Source organism: Pogoniulus pusillus, chromosome Z (genome assembly GCF_015220805.1).
Source record: "Pogoniulus pusillus isolate bPogPus1 chromosome Z, bPogPus1.pri, whole genome shotgun sequence".
NCBI classification, from domain to species: Eukaryota; Metazoa; Chordata; class Aves; order Piciformes; family Lybiidae; genus Pogoniulus; species Pogoniulus pusillus.
Genome location: NC_087309.1, coordinates 2,393 through 11,893, shown reverse-complemented (window position 1 = coordinate 11,893; position 9,501 = coordinate 2,393).

Below are 9,501 nucleotides of genomic sequence, written 5' to 3'. Positions count from 1 at the left end.
CAGAGGCTGGAGCCTCCAACAAACCTTCGGATTCTTTGATATTGGGGAACTTTATATTGCCACAGGTCTGCAAGCAACAGATGGGGTACAACTGCCGCAGAGAGGGAGAAGGACCCTGGCACATGAGCTGGCTGGGCTTGTTGAGAGGGCTTTAAACTAGAGTGGAAGGGGGAGGGGGTTAAACATGACATCACTAGAGATAAATCGAAGGAAATTGAGGATGGTAGGCTAGAGCTAGGGGTAAAAGCAGCAGCCCAGCTGAAGTGCATGTACACTAATGCACGCAGTATGGGTGACAAACAAGAGGAGCTGGAAGCCTTGGTGCTGGAAGAAAACTATGATATTGTCACCATCACTGAAACGTGGTGGGATGACTGGCATGATTGGAGTGCCATTGGAATGGGCTGCCCAGGGAGGCTGTGGAGTCACCATCTCTGGAAGTGTTCAAGAAAAGACTGGATGGGGCACTTAGTGTCACGGTCTCTCTGACCATGGATAGAGCTGAGTGATAGGTTGGCCTGGTTGAGTTTGGAGGTCTCTTCCAACCTGGTTGATTCTATGATTCTATGAAAAGTTTTTGCAGAGCAGACTTATTTAATTACCTTTCAATTCAAAACAGTCCATGGGCAGAAAAGCAATTTGAAACTTGGTAATGGAAACGGCACCAGCACTGTAGACAAGCCCTGTCCAGTTTAGATGTGACCTTCGTTGTCAGCCCCATTTGTTTGTCTTGCCCTTCTCCTCCAGACTCTGGAGGAAGGAGCCAGGGGGATGGTTTTGTGATGAAACATGTCTGGGCTTGTATTGCCCTTACAAGACACTCCACCCCCGTGCCTGTGGGCAGTTTTGAGTTGAATTTGAAGTGGTTAATAATTACTTTCTGTATTGTGGATCTCTCTTATCACATATAACATGGCAACTTACATTTAAACATATGAACATTATATGAAGCAAAACAATGGCAGTTATGAGTCTAGTTGGTCCTGGTTTGAGTATTTCTTCCAGTTGTCCACCTCATCAATAGGTTGGTGTCACTGGGGCATGGATCCCTGGAAAATAGTAACCATAGTTGTGGAAACCTGGTGGTGGAGTCGGAATTTCCATAGTCCCTGGCTCCTTTGTGTCCGTGTTGGAACTGCTCAGCATCTTGACAGCCATTGAGAGGCTTATAGATCTTACCAGGCTCCAGCAGAGGCAGAGAGGTTTGCAGAGGTGCAGGCAAGATCTCTTGCAGATGTGCAGAGAGCACAATCTGGTTGGCACTTCTCACCACATCATGAGATACTTAATGCTTTCTCCTGGTCTGAAGCATGAGGTGGAGCAGAACGCAGTGTCCAAGCCGAGAGCAGTCAGGCACTGAGACAGAGCCTCCATGAGGCAGAGGCAGATCCACTGCTTGCAACTTAGCTCAGTTTATATTATTTGCCCAAGCGTAATGGCTCCTTCGTCCACAGACATTCACCAATCAGAATGGCCATTGCAAAACTGACCATAATAGGTGAAACCAGAGCTTGCTTACCCTTATTTGGTTAAGACACTAACAAGTACCTAAACACCTGTGAGTACCTCTTAATCACTTTGGGAGGGGACATATTCAACAGAAGTCCTGTGGCAAATTCCACATGGGCTGCAAAGTGGAATCAGCTGCTGCCTGAGGTGGCTGAGGCAGCTTGAGGTGGCTGAGGTGACAGGTGGGAGAGAAGCAGGTGAGCGAGGAATGAATGAGTACGCAAGCACCTTATTCACCTGTTCACCCCCATTTATAGGGTAATGGCCAAGGCTAATGGTCTCATTGGCCACACAATCACCCAATCACCCCAGGCAATCACCCAAGTAGACCCAAAAATGGAAGAACCCACAAGTTGTTGTCTTCCAAAAAATGTGGGGTGCATAGGCCTTGCATGTGACAGAGGCGTGGTCCCCATGAAACCCCTCTCAGGCAACCAGACTAAACCAGACTAGGTTGCCTGGGTTTCTTTGTCCTATTTTCCCACCTCTGGCTGCAATGCAGACAGGCAGGTAAATAAGACAGGACATGCTTAAGCCCATTTTATGTCCTTTGGGACCATTCACCACATAGGCCTATTAGCCTTCCAGGACAGAAGCTATGCTTGGTACCACCAGTCTCCCATGCTTTTTTTTCCACATGCCTTAGCAGAGAACTCAAGAGGATTTGCTCCATGATTTTGCCAGGCGCAGAGATGAGACTGACTGCACTGCAATTCCCATGATCATATAGTTTTCTGTTCTTGAAGATGTGGTTTAAGTTTCCTTTTTTCTAGTCGTCAGGGTTAGGGGTTTGTTGCAGAGGGGGATTCTCAGTAGCTACGCCTGTTTTGGTGGAGGGGAGAAATTAATTGGGGTGAGATAGTATTTTATAAATATATATATATTTATTAAACTCCAATATTTTCAACTCTTGTGGCCCCCAACCACTGTATATAAATATTAAAGGTTGGTACATGGTTATGAAAACAATCGAGGATAAAATATGTACAGGAATTTGTTAATTAACTAGCACTCAGATGATAAACACAGAGAGGAGTTTTCCCCATGGCTTAATGCCGCTTGGGGTCATATGCTATTTGCCCAGCAGAGTGGGCTGAAACTCTTTCTGCTCTACGTCAGAGGTAACAGATATTTACAGAGGTATTAAAGCTTTTACTCACAACTCTTATTAATTATTAATCACCCTCCGGGCTACATCACAGCCTGTGTCTAATGTCCAGACTTCTGGGGATCTCAGCCTGTGGACTTTGAGGCTGGAATCCTTCCAGCTTGAGGGGAAAGGATAAATCACAGTATTACAGTATCACCAAGGTTGGAAGAGACCTCATAGATCATCAAGTCCAACCCTTTACCACAGAGCTCAAGGCCAGACCATGGCACCAAGTGCCACATCCAATCTTGCCTTGAACTGCCCCAGGGATGGCGACTCCACCACCTCCCCGGGCAGCCCATTCCAGTATCCAATTACTCTCTCAGTGAAAAACTTTCTCCTCACTGCGAGCCTAAATTTCCCCTGATGTAGCTTGAGGCTGTGTCCTCTTGTTCTGGTGCTGGCCACCTGAGAGAAGAGAGCAACCTCCCTCTGGCCACAACCACCCTTCAGGTAGTCGAGACAGCAATAAGGTCACCCCTGAGCCTCCTCTTCTCCAGGCTGAACAATCCCAGCTCCCTCAGCCTCTCCTCATAGGGCTTGTGCTCAAGGCCTCTCACCAGCCTCGTCGCCCTTCTCTGGACATGCTCAAGCATCTCAATGTCCCTCCTAAACTGGGGGGCCCAGAACTGAACACAGTACTCAAGGTGTGGTCTAACCAGTGCAGAGTACAGGGGCAGAATGACCTCCCTGCTCCTGCTGACCACACCATTCCTGATGCAGGCCAGGATGCCATTGGCCCTCTTGGCCACCTGCGCACACTGCTGGCTAACCCTAACCCTAGCCCAAATCTTCCCAGCTTCTGGTGAAAGAGGTTTTCTGACCTTTTTCTCCTGGCGAAGACGCAATCTCTGCCTTTGGTGCTGCTGGCTCCTTTGGATGCTATGTCCAGGAATTCTCAGTTGACAGGATTTCAGGAGAATATCATGCTGTCTCTGGCACGGTTGTCATGGCTAGCAAGCCATGTGTGTGTGTGTGCAGACAATCCAGAGTTTGCTTCCTGGTTATCTCAGCAGCAGTGGCTTTTACCAGGCAATGATAGGCAGCAGGCATGCAAAGTGTGCATGGCTGCTGGGAGTCTGAGCTCCGTAGGTAAATGCACTAATGCAGGATCTGGTCCTGATAACACGGTAGCATGCAGATGTGCACAGCTGGCTGGAGACTATAGGCTCCACATATATATTATAGGCAGGCTTAAATGAGCTCTGCAAGAAATGTATGCAGGCAGGTGAACTGCAAATGAGGGTCAAAGCATAAAGGTCTGAGCCTCTGAGCATTGGAGCTATGCAATGGTGCCCGAGTGTATGGGTCTGAGTGGCTGAGCGCTGCAAGTGAGGGTCAGAGCCGTGCAAGCGAGTCTGAACAGAGGTCGGTGCAGCTGAGCATGTTGTTTATCTGTGCACCCCTATTTATGGAATGTGGGCCGAGATTAATGGCCTCTTTGGCCACTAGAACGACCAGTCAGGTGGACAGTTAGCCAAACTTTACCATGATAGGCAGAAGCTCTTGCCTGGACTTTCCCAAATATGGGGATCACATGGACTTACCCCAGGGAGACATGAGCTGAGTGTGTGGGGGCTTACACAACTTGTTTGCAACCAGGGGTCCTGGCAGATAAACATGTCCAGGCAGGCAAGGCATAAATAAGCCTCTTTTTGGGCCTACAGGCCCTCCACAACAGGCTTAGAATCAGGTTTGGGTTAGGGTTAGGTTTAGGCATATGTTTGCACTTAGACTTTCTAGTATGGGGTTAGGCTGAGGGTTAGGGGTTAGTTTTCAGTTTAGATGTTAGGGTAAGGGGCTGGGGTTAGGGATTAGATTTAGGGGTTAGGGTTAGGATTTAGGGTAAGGATTAGGGTTGAGAGTTTGTGATAGGGTTTAGGGGTTATGATAAGGAGTTGGGGTAAGGGTTAGGGTTAAAATAAATGTAAGGGTTGGGTAAAGATAAGGTTTAGTTTTGTGTTTAGGTTTAGAGATAGGACTAGGGTGAGGGTTAGGTTAGGGAGCCAGGGTTAGGTTAGGTTCAGGGTTGGGGTTAGGGATGGAGTTCAATTAGGGATAGGGTTTAGAGTTAGGGGTTTGGATTAGGGGTAAATGTTGGGGTAAGGGCGAGTGTTAGGGTTTAGGATAGAGTTAGGGGTTAGGGTAAGGATTAGGGTTAGGGTATGGGTATGATTAGGGTTAGGGGTGTCTTGGGTTCAAATGCAGGTTCCCAGAGACTCTTATAAATTTAGTTGACCCAATGACAATTTATAGAATTTATTGAGCGCCCTCCCCTCTTCCCCCCTCCTTTTCCCAAAAGACAGGGAGAGAGATAAAGGTAGGGACACCCAAATAAACCAATCTCACTCGATTTGGAAGTTAAAAAGGAAAAGTTTAACCATAACTTAGAGAAAGGGATTGGAGGTAGGGAAGTTTACAAAGGATAAGGAAGGGAAAACAGCAAAATACAAACAGGGATGGATACAACCCGAGTAGTGTGGTGGTGTCTCTGCCTTGTGGCTGCCACGTGGTGTGCTGGTATGCAGTATCAGTGTATGTGTGTGTAGCGTGCACGCAGGAAAAAGAGGAAGAGACAGGGAGGTCCTGTCTCTTTTATACCACAGGAAGTGGGGGGAGTGGGCTAACCATCACCTGGAGTGTGGCCCACCCCTGGGGAGAGGCCAAGACCCCTAGGGTCAGGTTCAGGGTCACTCCCCCAGGAGTGTTAACCCTATACATTCCACCCCTTGGTTAGACCACTTCCACCTTCCTATGAACAGTCTTCTTCTCCAGAGATGGGGGGAAAAAAAAAAAAAAAGTGTCCCTGGGTTAAGAGTTCTTGAAGTCCTTATTGGTCCCCGGCTGTATCCCAAGGCGATGTGCTCCTCTGGTCCGGTGCAGGCTGGTGAGGTGTGAGAAGGACAGGAACGGAAGAAAAAGTCAGTGAAACAGGAACAGTTCTTGTTGGAACTCAGCAAAGAGTCTTTTCCCTCTGTGAAGAAAAACATCAGGAACAGTCTCTTGGTGTCTGGCATCAGGGGAACAGGTGTAGATGAGATGGCTGTAGACATCCTCTGGAGGGAAATCAGGAACAGTCTCTCACTGCAGGGCATCAGTGACGAATCAGATGCAGGGTTCTGGTTGGACGCCTCGTTGTCATGCGATGCTGTAGGACTCTGGATAGCTGCTGCTGTGGTGTAGGTTCTGTTGGACGCCGTGTAGTGGTGAGGGTATAACTACAAAAACAACTTGTAACCCCTTATGAACTATGATACAAGTATTGCACAACTATGATACAACTATTATACAATTATAATACAAGATAACCTGAAATATCTGGAACACATGGAATCAACTCTGAGATTTCAAAACCTTTTCAGCTAAAGAGAGATTTCTCTGAGGGACACACTCGATAACACCAGTTTCCATCATCACCCAGTATGTGTGACCAGGACCCTCTGCAGATACCACCCCTTTGATAGGTTTTCCCCCACCAGAGGCAGGAGCAACCCACACAGTCTTTCCCAGTAGATTCCTTTCACAGACTACAGGAACTCCATCTCCCTCAACTATGGGCAGTAGGGCAGACTGAGCAGGACCAGCTCTGTTAACTGATCCCCTGCTGTTCACCAGCCAAGTGGCTTCTGCAAGGTGCTTCGCCCAGTTTCTGAGAGTTCCACCTCCCATAGCCTTCAGGGTGGTTTTCAGCAGACCATTGTGTCGCTCAACCTTTCCTGCAGCTTGTGGGTAGTATGGGATGTGATAAACCCATTCTATCCCATGCTCTTTTGCCCACTTGCTTACAAAGTGGTTCTTGAAATGGGTCCCATTGTCTGACTCAATTCTCTCTGGGGTACCGTGTCTCCACAGGATGTGGCTCTGCAGACCCAGAATGGTGTTACGGGCAGTAGCATGAGGTACTGGGTAGGTTTCCAGCCACCCCGTGCTTCCCTCCACCATGGTTAACACATACTGCTTGCCACTACGAGACCGAGGCAGAGTGATGTAATCGATCTGCCAGGCCTCCCCATACCTGTACTTTGACCACCGTCCCCCGTACCACAAAGGCTTCATGCGCTTGCTTTATGGTGTCACAGATGTCACATTCATGGATAACCTGAGTTATGGCCTCCATGGATATGTCCACGGATCTGTCTTGGGCCCATTGGTATGTGGCATCTCTTCCTTGGTGACCAGAAGAGTCATGTGCCCACCGACCTAAGAACAGTTCACCTTTGTGTTTCCAGTCCAGGTCAATCTGGCAGATGTGGGCAGCCTGGTCAGCTTGGTGGTTATGCTGCTGTTCTTCAGTGGCTCTGCTCTTTGGGATGTGAGCACTGATGTGTCGGATTTTAACCGGCATTTTGTCCAGGCATGCAGAAATGTCTTGCCAGAGATCAGCAGCCCAAATAGGCTTCCCTTTCCTCTGCCAATCATTTCTCTTCCACTCCTTCAGCCACCCCCATAAGGCATTTGCTACCATCCATGAGTCGGTGTAGATATATAGCATTGGCCACTGCTCTCGTTCTGCAATGTCCAGGGCCAGCTGGATGTCTTTCACCTCAGCATACTGGCTGGGTTCACCTTCTCCGTCCCTTGCCTCTGCAACCCTGCGTGTGGGGTTCCAGACGGCAGCCTTCCATCTCCGCTTGCTGCCTACCAGGCGGCAGGATCCATCTGTGAAGAGAGCATATGCCTTTTCCTCCTCAGGGAGGTCACTGTATGGGGGGGCTTCCTCGGCACGGGTCACTGCCTTCTCTTCTGCTGGTTTTCCAAAGTCAGTGCCCTCTGGCCAGTTGGTGATGACCTCTACAATGCCTGGACGCTCAAGAGTCCCCATCCTAGCCCTCTGAGTTATCAGAGCCATCCACTTACTCCAAGTGGCATCTGTGGCATGGTGCGGAGTTGAACCCTTCCCTTTAAACATCCAAGTCAGGACTGGAAGCCTTGGAGCTAAAAGGAGTGGTGACTCCATCCCAATCACCTCAGAGGCAGCTCTGACTCCCTCATAGGCAGCTAGGATTTCTTTCTCTGTGGGGGTATAATTGGTCTCTGAGCCTTTGTACGCCTTGCTTCAGAACCCGAGAGGGCGGCCCCGTGTTTCATCAGGAGCTTTCTGCCATAGGCTCCAGCTAGGACCATTCTCACCAGCTGCTGTGTAGAGAATGTTCTTAATCTCTGGGCCGGTTCGAACTGGTCCCAAGGCCATGGCATGGACCACCTCTCGTTTGATCTGGTCAAATGCCACCTGCTGCTCAGGTCCCCACCCAAAGTTATTCCTCTTTCTTGTAACGTCAAAGAGGGGTTTCACAATTTGACTGTACCCGGGAATGTGCATCTTCCAAAAGCCCACAAACCCCAGGAAGGATTGTGTCTCCTTCCGGTTAGTGGGTTCCACCATAGTGGCCACTTTATTCACCACATCCATAGGGATGTGGCGTCGGCCATCCTGCCATCAAACTCCCAGGAACTGGATCTCTCTGGCAGGCCCTTTCACTTTGCTTCTCTTAATGGCAAAACCAGCATCCAACAGGATATTAATGATCTTCTCACCCTTCTCGAAGACCTCCTCTGCTGTCTCACCCCATACAATGATGTCATCGATGTACTGCAGATGTTCTGGAGCTCCACCCTTCTCCAGCGCAGTCTGGATGATGCTATGGCAGATTGTAGGGCTGTGCTTCCACCCTTGAGGCAGTCTGTTCCAGTGGTACTGGACTCCTCTCCAGGTGAAGGCAAACTGTGGCCTACATTCTTCTGCAATGCGGATGGAGAAGAAAGCATTAGCAATGTCGATTGTGGCATACCATTTGGCCTCCTTCGTTTCCAGTTCATACTGCAGCTCCAACATATCAGGCACGGCTGCGCTGATTGGAGGAGTCATTTCATTCAGGCCTCGGAAATCCACCGTGAGTCTCCACTCCCCCGTCTCCTTTCGCACTGGCCATATCGGGCTGTTGAAGGGCGAGTAGCTCTTGCTGATGACAAGCTGCTGCTCGAGGCAGCAAATCAGCTGCTGTATGGGTAGCAGGGAGTCTCTGTTGGTGCGGTATTGCCTGCGATGAACTACACGAGAAGCAATGGGTAACTTAACATCTTCCACCTTGTGGGTACCAACCACGGAAGGGTCATCTGACAGGCCAGGCATGATAGACAGCTGCTCTTTGTCTGCAGTCTCTACAGCTGCTATGCCAAAAGCCCACTTGTTCCCCTTCGGATCTTTAAAGTACCCTTCCCAGAGAAAGTCGATCCCCAGGATGCAAGGTGCATCAGGGCCAGTTACTATGGAGTGCTTCTCCCACACATTCCCGGTGAGGCTTATCTCAGCCTGCAGCACAGTCAACTCCTGAGACCCTCCTGTGACTCCTGCAATGGTAATAGTTTCTGTCCCCCTGTGGCTGGAGGGGATCAGAGTGCATTGGGCCCCGGTGTCTACCAACGCTCTGTACTTCTCAGCTTCAGAACTGCCAGGCCATTTCACAAACACGTCCCAATATACTCTGTTATCCCTGGCCTGTGTTTGGAGACAGGGCACCTCTAATGCTCAACAGTGTGACCGCATGAGGCACATGGACCTGAGTTACTGGCTTCACCACCCCTTGGGTGAGAAGACTGCCTGCGGGACACTGGGGCAACCCCTCTTCTGGAGGAGTTATGCCCTGTGTTTGTCCCCTGCAGTTCCCTTACCCTGGCTGATAGAGCTGAGGTGGGCTGGCCATGCCATCTGTCCATGTTTTCCCCATGCTCACACAGTGTTCTCCAGAGTGACCCCCTGTGTGTACCTTGTCTGCTCCGGGCTGGTCTCCTGTGGGGAGGAGGAGGAGCACGGCGGCGTGTGTTCCTTACAGCTGAGACTTGCA